Source organism: Botryllus schlosseri, chromosome 3 (genome assembly GCF_051294905.1).
Source record: "Botryllus schlosseri isolate E-star chromosome 3, Bs_hap1, whole genome shotgun sequence".
Taxonomy (NCBI): domain Eukaryota; kingdom Metazoa; phylum Chordata; class Ascidiacea; order Stolidobranchia; family Styelidae; genus Botryllus; species Botryllus schlosseri.
Genome location: NC_137238.1, coordinates 36,712,363 through 36,726,796, shown reverse-complemented (window position 1 = coordinate 36,726,796; position 14,434 = coordinate 36,712,363). Strand labels below are relative to the sequence as shown.

Here is a 14,434-nt window from a genome sequence, read left to right as displayed (position 1 = left end):
AGATAGCAATTCCAATAATAATTTTGTAAATACAGGGTTGCGAGTAATCTAATTTTCGTCATTATTGTCGGCAACAACATCATAAGCAAAGCTGATACAGATAGAATTTCCAATAAATATTTCATGAATATAGCTGCAACGCAACTTCATAATACCATCAAGTCTCGTCGTGGAGTCACCTCACAGACAATATATCGCCACTCTGCAGAACCGTAAACAGAATATCGCAATGCTAAAACTTTTCATGGCTTCTGAGCCAAAGATTATAGATATCCATTTTGCTTCATTTTTCCCATTCACACACATTGCAAATGTAGACCACATTGTAATAGGAAAATACATTTCCTCTCCTGGTAGGTTCGAAATTCTTCCTAACTGATATATTGATTTTAAACCTACATCTAAGAATATTTTCAACTGAACTGCTTACGATTCTGCAAGAGGAATTCACACCCACTTCCGCACAACATTAGGCTACATCGTATATCTTTAATAAGTGAATGGTCAACAGAAAATTTGTAAACCCCAAGTACACAAAATTCTTGAAAGGTACATTATAAATAACCCAATAACCAATCCCTCATAAACATCTTAAAAGGTTTGAAGTTGCACAGAACAAAGTTTGATGCAGTCTACCGCTAGCCTGTACATCTGCATTAATTCAAATGATATACACTGAAAATAATTTGTGAGTTGAAATTGACTATAAATAGGAGAATCTCAGATTATGACAGCGATTACCAGTGAACCCGTCCCTCGGTGAACCCGGCCCTCGGGAAATTTTGTATTCATCGGCAACCCTAATATCCCACCTCCAGCAACCCTAATATCCTACCCCAACCCTAATGTCCCCCACCCCCAATGTCCCCCACCCCCAACCCTAATATCCCACCTCCGGCAAACCTAATATCCCACCTCCGGCAACTCTAATATCCCACCCCAACCCTAATGTCCCCCCACCCCCAACCCTAATATCCCACCTACGGCAACCCTAATACCCCTCCTCCACCAACCCTAATATCCCCCCTCCCCCAACCCTAATATCCCCCTAACCCTAATATCCCAACCCTAACATCCTACCCCAACCCTAATATCCCACCTCCCCCAACCCTAGTATCCTACCCGAACCCAATGTCCCACTCCCCGAACCCTAATGTCTCCCTCCCCCCTACCCTACCCAACCCTAACACCCGACCTCAACCTACAGTTGCAATAACGAGCAGACCACGCGTGGTTGATATGTGAGCAATAACAATCGTTGGGATATATTTCTCATCTAAACAAGTCACACACAATATACAATGCGATAAGACCCAATGCGATGTCATGAACAGATACGAGGATGTCGAACGTCGCACGTCCGCCCCTCGGCAAGTCAATTCAACAATGAGCCGACCACGCAATCGTGATCACGTGATCCGATCACTCCGTGACTGCGTGATCTACGCATGCCCTGACCTCCTTACAAGATTGACAAATCAGTTGATAATAACATTATTAGTTTAATAATTCATAATAATACTTGTGAATACACTTAATTTCAAAATTTTCCGAGGGCCGAGTTCATCGAGGGCCGGGTTCACCGAGGGACGGGTTCACTGGCAGCCATGACAGCACTCGAGTCAAAATTTACATTCACAAAAAGTTATTCGCGACAGGAAGATATAGTGACAAAATATCAACACTATCTCATTCATAAGTGTCACATGACAATGAAATTTCTTTGTAAACCAAAGTGGGTGTTTATTCAACGCTTATTTGCTTAGGAGAGGGTTAGGTTACGGTATAGCTCTGGCAAGTGAAAATGGCCTTAGAAGTTAGAATACAATTGCTTCAGTCTGTAAAACCCGTAATCACACCAACCCTGTAGCAGATAACCACAAATAGCGCATTGCATAGCACGCCATTGTCTTATCTATACATTGAGTGCCAGACTTGAACAACCAGATAATTCTAGTTGTCAAATCAGACTAATAAAGCAAAATGTGGTGACCTAATTATAATCAATTTCTGGTATGCGAAGTTAATTACAGAAGATTAAAACTGACATTGCCACAAGTGCACAACAGCAACACACCAATAAAATTCGATCCGTCAATTGCGATCTTTTATTCAGGTTATTGCTAACAATTTCCTCATTTCAATACACCACAAGACTGCGATAAAATGAAAGATAGGAAGGTGTCGAAAAGACTTGGAGCAGTCTTTGAAATCAGACACCCCCCTGGCCTAGACAATGTAAAAAAGGAGACATGCACACTGAATGAGAAGTAAAAGAATACAATGTAAAAGGACAGGTGATAAAAAAGGTGGCATTTGCCTTAATGCTAGATTGATATGTCCGGTCGTGGCCCGGTAGACTAGAGGGCTGTAGCTGGTAGATCTGCCCGGGCGGGCGGGCTGGTCAATTCCCAATTGTATACGCATCCATCAGTTTTAACTCCAATCCAATCAACATGTAAACGTAAGCAATCAACCAAAGAACCAATTAATCGCACATCCGATACTCAACGGCTGAAGCAACACTAAACATGAGCTACACAACAAAGGCACAACTGGGTATACCGTAATGTGAAACGAGCCAAGCTTGTGCCATTCTCACTCCTATTAAAATACTATCATATTTGATATGTGCTGAACTTGATAACTGATATAATTCTTTCTAACTCGGAATATAATTCAATTGTGGAGTTTTTTCAAATTCAGTCATTCTAATTCTGATAATAATTGAAAAAGACTGTGTAGCTCATGGAAAAAAACTGGGCACTTCTTCGTTATTCCCCACACATCCAGAAGTGATCACCATGAAACCAATAAATGATTCCCATGAACATGTGAAATTTTATAGACGTCAAAATGAATTGTTTTTCGCGTTGGGGTGGGATAGACGGATATTAGGGTTGAGGAGAGGTGGGATATTAGGGTTAGGGGAGGTGGGATATTAGGGTTAGGTTAGGGTTATGATTAGGGTTAGGGGAGGTGGGATGTTAGGGGTTAGGGTTAGGTTAGGGTTATGATTAGGGTTAGGGGAGGTGGGATATTAGGGTTATGATTAGGGTTAGGGGAGGTGGGATATTAGGGTTAGGGGACGTGAATATTAGGGTTGAGGGAGAGGGTGATGTTAGGGGAGGCGGGATTTAGGGTTGGAGAGAGGGGGATGTTAGGGTTGGGGAGAGGGGTGATATTAGGGTTGGAGAAGAGGGTTAGGGACATGATATCCCACCTCCCCTAACCCTAATCATAACCCTAACCTAACCCTAATATCCCACCTCCCCTAATCCTAACCCTAATATTCCACCTCCCCTAACCCTAATATCCCACCTCCCATAACCCTAACCCTAACATCCCCCTCTCCCCCAACCCTAATATCTCCCCTCTCCTCAACCCTAATATCCCCCTCACGTAACCCTAATATCCCCCTCTCCCCCAACCCTAATATCTCCCCTCTCCTCAACCCTAATATCCGTCTATCCCACCCCAACGCGAAAAACAATTCATTTTGACGTTTATAAATTTTTCTGTTTATGTTCATGGGGAAACATTTATTGGTGTCATGGGGATCATTTTTTCGATGTGTGGGGAATAACGAAGAAGTGCCAAAAACTGTGCATCTGTAACATGACATCGTTGGGTATTAAGTGAGAAATCCACACTAATGCCCCTCTAAAACCCCAATAAATACTAAATTACATTTACCTAATACAAAACTACCTATCATAAATGCAAAATTCGACAAAGATGTCAAGGGAACTCCTTTAATTCAACCACGATCGAATACACAAAAAGCTCTCTGCAGCCTGCACCCACAAAAACGACACTATATTGTGGCTTCACATGACGTAGTTTGACGTCATGGAAGCAGTGTCGTCAATAATAATAGAGAGAGAGAGAGAGATTTATTTCTTGAACTGATAAGGACAAAACACGTATAATATGCCTTAAATGCAAAACAAAGCATCGGCATTTACTGGGACCGGCGATATGATCATGACGATCTTCATGGTAACTGGAAACAGAACCTTGGTTACTCAAACAAAACAGAATCAAGAACTTCAATAGTATATTCATATTGAAATGAACCAGAATATTTTCGGCTGACACTCGTCAGGGGTAATCGTCAGCAACTAATACAGAATGTGTCGTACAGAATGCAGTAATATGACTCCCTTGAGAGAAGTATTGACAAATGAAGACATCGGAATCATACACACAATCTCGACGATTAATGCATGTGAGTACTGACACAAGGGACAAATGCGTGTCTTGAGCGGATAAAATTTAATGATCTGACGATTATTGCGATTATAAAGAATGGACAGGGTACACTGTACAAGCACTGACTAGTATTAGAAATACAGATATTTACTGATTTGTAGGCCTACAACTAGGCAAGTATTAACGGAGTAGGATAGCCGATAGGGGCGATCGATATTACTCAGGGTATTATCGTAATGATCGTTCCAGCCGAAACAGCACTTTGTCACCTCCATCCGACCCGTAATTATGCATCTACGAGGGCCCATTGTAATTATTACTCTATTGATAGTTGTAATTTCGTGCCCTCCTCCCTGCTATGTAGTCAGAATAGGCTATATTGGAATCGCCCAACAATGACTAACGAAGAATCTCTTTCGCGATTCCGTCCACAAGACTACGGGATCACGACCTGACCTATCGATCTCGCATTCCGTATGCCACCTCATTTTGATCGCTTGCTTTTTTTATAATATCTTTTTTTGCTTTTCATTCAGTGTGCATGCCTCCTCTCTACGTCGACTATAGGCCAAGGTGGGCGCCAAGTCGTTTCGACACCTTCCAATCTTTTACTTTTATCGCAATTTTTGTGCTGCATTGAGCTTGATAAAAATTGCTAATAAACCGAACCGATTGGCACAGGTTTACATTTCTTGCAACTTGCAGCGGTCATTTTCTGCCAAGCTTTTCTCGTCGCCGATGTCTTCGCAGCACTAGCTGCGGAGTCTCATATGTTGGTCGAAACTTTGAATGTTTTGGAGTCTCGTGGCGCGGTTTGATATGGCCGTCCCGAAATGCTGCAGAGGTAGTAGGGTTTCCTGGGAGTGGAAGTAGGCTATATAGCTAACCAAAGTATTATAGGTTTAGCTGGCTGGCTATTCAACCTGGAAGTCTTATTTCTCTTGGGTAAGATCTTCTTATAGACACAGATATTTAATGATTTTGAAATTTTCTTCGATTTTTCGATTATAATATAGTAAACTGATATAGTAGAGCCCTTTGCAATCTGAGCCGGAATCCGAATCGTGTGCTTCTCACGAAAGACATTTGTTTCTGGTACATTGGGCGATTCCAATGTGTTTCCACTATACTGATAATCCTGATGGGAGGTCAAAAAGCAGTCCTATTAACTCTACCGGTGAATCTGATCACATGGGTTGAGAAAGGAAAAATATTTTTTAGTAATATTCTATGTGATACTGCCACTAATGTCTATAACCAGTCCCGGTAACTATTTATGAAATTACAACTAGCGATTTCGGTGCGTATAGTAGGCCGATATTGAAAGTTGAATAGTCCGGCGTTCATCGGAAATGGACTGGACATAGACAGTTTAACAAGGGAATTGTGCGTCCAGTAAGTTCATTACGGCTATATATGCCATGTAATGCGGCCGTAGGCTACATAAGTAATCGAAATGCGGCCGTGAGTAGCAAAAAGGTTACCTACTCTCGAATCACGGCGTTTTATAGGCTACCAGAAGTAATTACGACAGTATGTCTATCGATTGCCAGAGTACGGAACGAGAAAATACGAGATATACATTTCATGGTTGGACGATCAAGGATCACCTGCAATGCCTATTTCTGTAAATTAAACTAAATTCTATTTCTTCAGGGTGGGTCGGGTATTCATATAAAAATCAGGACATGCATCGACATTAAATCGAAGAAAATTCATAAGTTTAATAGTTCTACCTGAAAATACTATATAATTTATGTTTATTTACGAAATAATTTTGGGCCCCACTACGAACTCATAAGGTGAAGACGTACAATGTATAATGCGATACACAAGACACAATGCGCTGCAATGAACAGATAGGAGTATGCCGACACGGCCAATTACAGCCTCTTCCACTGACATCCACCTCGGCCTAGTGCCGTGTTCAATCTGTCTTTCTCCATACACGCTTAAACCTTGCTCATTCCGCTCGATTCCTATTATTTTCAAAACCATTCATTAATGTTAATGCGTGGACAAAACTAGGCTGTATAAAATGAATGAACTTTGAAGTCTAGTTTATTTATGTACCGTGATTACGTAAGTCGTAATCCATACGTACGCCGTATGAGTCAGGCTCAAAATAGAGCCAATATATGAAAGTATGCCGTAACAATCAAAGTTACAAGTCCCTGTTTCCATAGTCAAGTCCAAATCTTGTTTGATGGCAAGTCTGCGCTTTAAGGTTTGTTGTTGATTATTATTTGATTGGGGATTATAACGCAGGTGGTTTTGTTCGCCAAGCGCTTTAAGCTGTTTCGCCTTACGTTTCCAAATCCTAATTCGTTAATATAATGCAATAAGTGCACGACTGCACTACTGAAGCCAGCCGCGAGCCGATCGTTTTAGTTGATGGTGAGCACCGAGCCGGTATCCGTGTTTAGGGAATATAATTTGAACCGGTGTTATGATAGGGTTACCATATTTTGGAAATCTGAAAAGAGGACACTTTTTCAAAATTTTCAACGTTGCAAAACCGGAGGAAAATCCGGAAAAATGGTAAATTTTCCCACTTCGTGGTCGGTTGACTAAATAAAAGTCAACTTAACTTTTCGACCCAGCTCCCGAAGTAACCGCCGCAGCGTTACTACAGTTACTGACTTATTGTATACCTCAGTCGTGTTTGGTCCTATATTTCACCAACATTCTCAAAAAAGAGGACATTTTGGCATCCTCCGAGGACAATTTCAAAAAAGTAAAATAAAAGAGGATAAATCCACTTAAAGGAGGACGTATGGTAATCCTATGTTATGAGAAAAATCATGCATTCGAATATATACACTTGGCCGACGCGGACCAGCTAGCAAAGCTTGCAAAACTGCAAGGCTATTTTGTAGGGATGGTGTGAACGTGAGGTTCACGTTCGCGTTCTGTGTGTGAACCTCGGAAATTTAGAGGTTCGCGGTCACAACAGAACCTTGGTAGGTTCTGCACTGTGAACCTTTTGGTAAATTGTAATTTTCACTCTATTATAAGATCTTTGGCTCAAATGCATTGCATTTCAACTGCGGGTCACTCCATGCATGGTGCTGGCAGCATAATAAATCAACGCTTAACGAGCATGCACCATGCACCTCGACAACCTTAAACGTTTTAGTTGCTTTGTTGCAAAAATTTTCTCGGAATAACCAGCTTTCCGTTTGTGAATATTTAGTGACTCTCTGCTGTGAGCTTGACCTGCAATCACACAACATCACAAGCGATATACGTAGTCAGCGAATGATGCTTATTCAGCCAATCAATGACATTGATATCGTATTCTGATGTAAAAAAATCGAACGGATGTACTGCTGCATAACTTGTTGTTGTTTGTGGTATCGGTAGCGAGTGTAAAAACCCGTTGTACACTCTGCTCAATATCAATATAGCAATATTCAGACTCTGAACACATTGTCCGGTCTGGCCTTGGTATGTCCTCGTCGAAATTGTTGGCAAAGCGACCGAATGTATTGATTTTCCGCAACTATTATATCCTTTGATTACCGCTATTGATACATTTAGCGACGTTGAAAACGCCGATATGTACTTCAGCATTGTGGCATTATGTGGACCGAGTCTTCGCTAGGTATCGTGTACATTGATATAAATATATTGGAAGATAGGGTTAGAATTAGCAATATGACGTCACGTGACGTCACGAGGTTCACGTTCGTGTTCACACAGAACCTTTCAAAAAGGTTCGCGTTCACACGAACCTGAACCTTTCAGAGGTTCACACCATCCCTACTATTTTGATAAGTCAAATAGAGCTCGGGACGCAGCCTGATATTAACACATCCACTTAGCATCATGTGTTAACAATACAATTCACTGCCCTCAATTTAGAAATAAAAATGCACGCCGCAGAATATAGTCTAAATTCTGTCTCGGCCCGCCAACGCATTTCTGCTTCACATTTGGCCAACCGGGATAAGTAATTGCCCATCCCTGAAATAGCATTTAAATAGCGGGGATAATGTCCGTAAGATAATCAAACTTAATCACGTACTGTTTTAGTGATATAGCAGTTTTAAAAACTATATGTGTCGCACGTAGCGAGGTTGTAAAACGGAGTAGCGTTTCAGATATCGCGGGTAATTAGGGACATGATTTGAAAAAACAAGTGTTGGCGTGCTATAGGGCACCATTATTAAGGTCAAGAGGATTAGAAGTAAGCGAACATGTATAATAGTCCTATTAGAGGTGTGCCTGCGAATATATAAAATTCCATGATGACGGAATTAGTTACGGTCGATGGAAACGCGCAACGCAGCGGAAGTAGTGAGGATTTTAAACGTTATTATAGCCAATGAGGATTACGAAATGTGTAAGAACGCATCGAAAATTCAACAAACTGATAATAAAATTCCGAGTTTTTTGTGTTATTATTAGGTCAAGTTTTTGTTGCCGGCAAATCCGCGGAAAGTTGCATTTATTTTTCACAAAGTTTCACAAAACAGTTGCTTTTATGGACAAGTACCTTGAAATTATTAGGGTATTAGACATTCGAATCGATCCGTATCCAAGGCAATCTAGCAAATCTCAGTGTTGGCGACTTCAACAAAATCAATAGCCTTAAAAAATTGTACCAGTGTAAATATAATTTTTGGCGGTCAAGCCTGAATGTACGTCTAATCAGAAATTACCTCAAACGACAGAGAAATAATCAAGCAATCTATTTACATGTAGTGCCAAATATTTCCAGTAAAAAGTTAGTCGCACAAAAACTCGAAAATGCAAAAAGTTTCCATGAAAAATCGAAAAAAGTTGCGAAAAGATTCATGAAAAAATTGTAGAAAAGTTGCAAAAACTTGTGATGTAAGACTCCTCGAAACAGCTTAAAAAACCATACTTCATAAATTCTGAGTATTTAGGACGCTGCTGGATGCCGTAAAAATAGTTGCGAAAGTAGCAAAAACTTGCTCTAGTTATTATGAATGCTAAAATTATCGAATCACCTGACATGACGAAATAACTCCAAAGTTATAAAAGTCGGAAGTAACTTCCATATTTATATAAATGCAAGCTCAATGTCTGAGGTAAGATAAAGTGAATAACGATACTTAACGATATGTTCCAGTAACGCTACAATGTAATCATTACTATTTCACTTTTACGGCCGAAAGTAAACAAGGCGATTAGAACGCGTTTATCTTTGCAGATTATTTCATGTTAAGGAAAATGGTTATAAAAATAACATCCTCCATGGCTACACGGGAATGATGATAATGGTATATTGAAATGTGTCGCTAATACCCAAAGTATAAACCTTGGTTAATTGACGGATAATAGCCATAGAAATTAGCATGAAATTTAATTTAAATCAGTGAATCTACTGTTTATCGAAACAGACGCACATTGGCGTTCATGAATTAGGTTAGCGCTTAGGTAACGCATAGCAAATTAAAATACTTCCGTCAAGGATTAATTGGTAATCCAGCTGATTGTTGATAACTAGTTCGAGTATATAGCTTACTTGAAAGATCGAATAATAAGATACCGCCAGACCAATAATAAGGCGACAGTGCGGAGTTATGTTATTGTTATGACTCCGAAACAAAATGGCGGAATAACGAATCACAATTCGAAATTTCATGGAAATGTTCAAAACATACCGAATGAACGTGGAATTTACATCACAACTGCGTAAACGAGCTTATATCGGTGGTTATCAGTAAACTGTGGATTTCGTATGCGTGGTTAGAGCGCGGGAATTTCGAGGTGTCATCAAAGTAATGAATCGCGGATGTTGGTGTGTATCGTTTTAAAAATTATATTGTTTTATTAAAACCAGAAACATGGCCGGATTGCTGCTACGTATTGCAGCGAAAAATATATGATGCATGATACATGTAACGAGCAATATCACTCGAATTAAATGAAACTGTAAATGAAAAACTGCTTTAGTTCGAGAATTCGTATATGCAAAAAAAACTGCACCGTAAGGTTTTGGAGTCCGAGTGCGGTATCTAGAGTTTCACTAGCGGTTGAAGGTTTAAATACGATATTGAGGCGGCGATGCGCCTAAAAAATAAATTCGCAGCATTGTTCGATGGAAACGCTCAGCGTGCATCTAACTGATATTGTGCGATTACGTGATCAAATATATATTACGGCTAGATGTTAGATTTGAAAAGAAGAGGCATACGATCCTCCCTACGCCACTTAAACACATGCTTTGAATAGAGATATCAGCTTGGTTAGTTTTATATTTTCAACAGTGAGCTTGACTACTTTAATTCTGAGCTTTCAAACAACTCTCAAAAGCATATAAATTTTCCTCGCGGACCAGCAGTGGCATAAGGGATGTAAGATTGTGCGCGTTTATTTATGGCGCGATACACGAAAAAGGGAGTGGTCACGTCACGTGGTATGCAGTGTGGTGTAATGAACCATAATGGCATGGTGTATATTAGCGTGCATGAACTGCGATGGGCCCTAGAGAGACCTGCAGTACACATTCCGCGTAGCCTTTTGCGACTTAGTGTAGCGAATGGAGGAGATATGCTGATTAGGCTACATTATATAGTGTTTAGCGAGGAAGGGCGTGAAGATATATATATTTACCTATTAGGCTACTTTGGGAGACAATCGTACTTATTTTTGTAGCAGTTGGGGGACGAAAAAAATAGGGAGACAATTTTGTGTCCCCCTAATTCTTGGCGACATTTTTCCCTCAGTTGTTATCATCTGTTAAGCAAATCCGTTTGGGACCACGCTCATTAGTCCCTCATTTGCCCCTTACAGAAGAAATCAAGCCATGAAGTAGCAGGAATTTAGAGTTACAATGGCGACATTTTGACCCCTGTATAAACCCCGTATTTTGAAAAGTGGCATTAAGTCGACAACCAATAGGGGGGATTTTCTTCCACTTTTCGCGTGTATAAAATGACACCGCTTTGCATACATGATAGTTTTTGTTTAGGATTCACTCAGTTCGAACCATTCCGGTATATATAGGGATTTTAAGCATTTATACACTGTGTTAAAAAATGACGACACAAAAAATGCTGACCACCATTGTGATGACTCAACATAAGTTCTAGTTGCGATTTTGGTAGACACCGCGGGTAGTACGATTTTAATGTCGACTCCTAATATTTGGGCCCTTATTAGCTCTTAGCAAAGGCGAAAAGGCACTACATCATTGTTACATGTTGTTCAACACTCGTGATACACATTGTGAAAAAGAATTACTGCTTTACCTTAATACAGCTCCATCAAATATATGTATTGGTTATAGCATGATGAATATTCTGTAGTATTTCTCGCACCCAATATATTGAGCTGATAGGTCGTTGATTTGCTTGTGTCAAGGCCGCTTGAAGATGCTCTGTCAGTTGCGAGCATAAGGAATATACCTTACGTCAGTTATTCTCAACCTTTTATGTCCTTGCGGACCCCCTTTGGACCGTCTCGAGCCTCCGCGGACACCCGACTTTTATTTCTAATTTAGCTCAAATTATTGTTTCCGCTCAAGCCAGACAATGTACAGTGCGGTACAAAAGATGCATTGCGACATATTGAACAAAGAGGAGAATGATGAAACTACGAAGCGCGGTATTTATTAAGGGTGCCAAATATTATTTCGTGAATGAACAATTAATATACGCTATTTATTTGAAAATTTTTGCATCTTTTTAATTCTGCTCGCACTATACGCGATTTCATGTAGATAAATGTTTTGATTATTAGGCACCCTTCCTCCACAAAAAATACGCATCATTTATGAAAGTAGGCATCTAAGCGTTGGCCATTACCACGCCAAGATGTAAGAAGATATATGAAGTTTGGGCGAGCATGGGTCTCATAGAAGTGTGCCAAAAAGATCGTCAGCGAGAACACATTAGTCGAAAGGGATTGCCCTTATGTTGACCGTAAACTTCGATATAAAAATGTATTTGTACGGGTGCCTAAAGTGCTGGCACATTATATTCATGTCGTGGCAATCTGGACCCCACAGGGCAACTGACATCCCATCCCGAATTATTATTGAACAGTGAAAAAATACCAATTTTGAATCGTGCGCTTCTTTTAGTTTAGTAGCCTGCGTATAGGCGAGTTCAATATCGTTTGATTACATACCGCACAGGAAGTCGGACTGAGAGGATACAAAATTTATAGCAATATACACGCAATTATCAATATTTTATAGACCTAATCAATCATTAATTATACAAACATTTTACCAGGTCCACGTGGTCGCATCTAAATGGAGACTGCATAGGTCAAAAGTGCTACATTCGGTCAAAGTGGCGATCACCGAATAGATATAGGATTCTTAATTGTATCAATGTGAGGCGAGATGCTATGTAACAGTCCCTGGATTTATGGCTTTTATACCTATACAAGAATAATATATTGCTCAGAACGCAGTAGTCAAAGCAGATGAATATAAAATGTGACCTAATATGGCCGCGGGTGTAATCATCCCCTCTCCACATCCACAACAATTTCGTTGCTAGAGAGAGGAGAACAGCACCAACTAGCATAATAAATAACAATATTTCTCGTAATTTTCGAATTATACGCAAGGTCCAACGGACTATGTGACCCCAAACAGCTTTCCATACTTTCGTAAGTTTGTTTTATTCCATAAATTATTGTAATCACCCTATCATCGTCACCAGAAACACATATCTGAGTCGAAAACGCCTGACATCAATCAAGCGTATACGTTTTACATTAAATTCAACTACGTAGCTCATGTCATCCGCTCATACCATGTAGGAGTGTTGATAGAAAAATCGAGCTGGTTTATTCGTCATCACATACACGGATAAAATGACTCTGCAAAAGCTAACATAAACAAATAATTATGATCAGGCTGAAATGTGGCAACATAGGATTGGAAAGCAGCCAAGTGCAAGTAGTAAATTAGTTGACTTGTTTTGTCATTTCATAACGTCACAATGCTGAGGCAGGAGAGCGTCAAATCAAACACTTATCAAACATATTAAGGTATCAGCTTTAAATACCAGAGGATCGAATTCGCACAATGCGTCGGTTACAACGCTCAGTATAGGCTTACAGCCCACAATTCTACATTGTATACGTTGCACTAACTAATAATTTCCACGAGTACAGATATTTTAGTTTCCCTATTATAAAACACGGTAAGAAGCAGTCAGATTCGGGTATCAATTACGATTCCCGTCAGTTCAAGCCAAGGCAAGGCAACATTACATATATTGACTGACTGATGTTGAAGAGATCAGAGCGTATAACGTCATCATCGTTGCTCATTATGGCAGACTAGGGAGTGATATTCACATTTGCGTCTGATTATATGAAGCCTCCGCAGTCCGCATGCACTATTATCGGTCACGCATTGAACAGCTCGACGGCAAATTCATTGGAGTGAGTTCCCAGCTATCTTGACGTCTCGATTGTTTGTAGTGGCTGAAAAATAATGCAGCCATGTAGTGCCAAATTGGTAACTACATGCACAGTACACTCGCGTTTGGAGATGATACACAACTTCAGTAAATTTCAAAACAAAAATGCAGCAAGATAGGTTGCTTCATCAAGATTGAGCTACTGAACGGCGGGCCTATATGCAAAAATTTGGGTGGATTCACAAAAATTATCATAAAATCCGAACCCCGGGACTTGTACCAACGCCTAACGTATCGCCAGATTCTGCGTTTCAATGCTCAACCAACTGAGCTAATTTGACGGCGACTGCGATGGGATATCATAGTTTAATTATCCCGAGTTTTCTCTATTTCTCATCTGAGAAAAGAGAAAACTGGTATTCATTTGGCCGTGACGCCATTTCTAATCCTTATTATGTTATAGTGATCGCTTGACCGAATTCTCAGCTGTATCATCAATCGAAAGAGTCCTGAGTGACGTGTTTACCTTATGCAGTTATCAAGTAATGAACTCAGACGTACATGCGATTTGAGCGTGCGTGTTGCGGTTTGCGTAAGATGACTCACACCGCGTGTCGATTACACAACGCGGCAGCCACTTCACAGTCACTAAGCTATTGTTTTTGTGATCAATGATAACTAATGATAACGAATAAAGTATTGTTATCCATGGCATTAGACATCTAGCAAATCTGCCAATTCGAAAGACAATCATAATACAGGGTATATTGTCTCACATAGGTGACACGCGGGCGTCGTTTCTACGCAGTATAAGTGATGTTTCTTTCATATCAATATGAAAGGCAATACACATCACCACG

The 14,434-nt window shown here is 40.2% G+C and overlaps 1 long non-coding RNA gene across 1 annotated transcript in view; it reads right to left on the bottom strand.

The window, feature by feature from the left end:
- LOC145435257 (uncharacterized) overlaps positions 1-14,434 on the bottom strand; it is a 344,196-nt gene that overhangs the window by 324,092 nt on the left and 5,670 nt on the right. Inside the window, exon 2 of the long non-coding RNA XR_013913765.1 lies at positions 10,804-13,638. This is a non-coding gene — a long non-coding RNA (uncharacterized LOC145435257). The remainder of the gene's footprint in view (positions 1-10,803; positions 13,639-14,434) is intronic.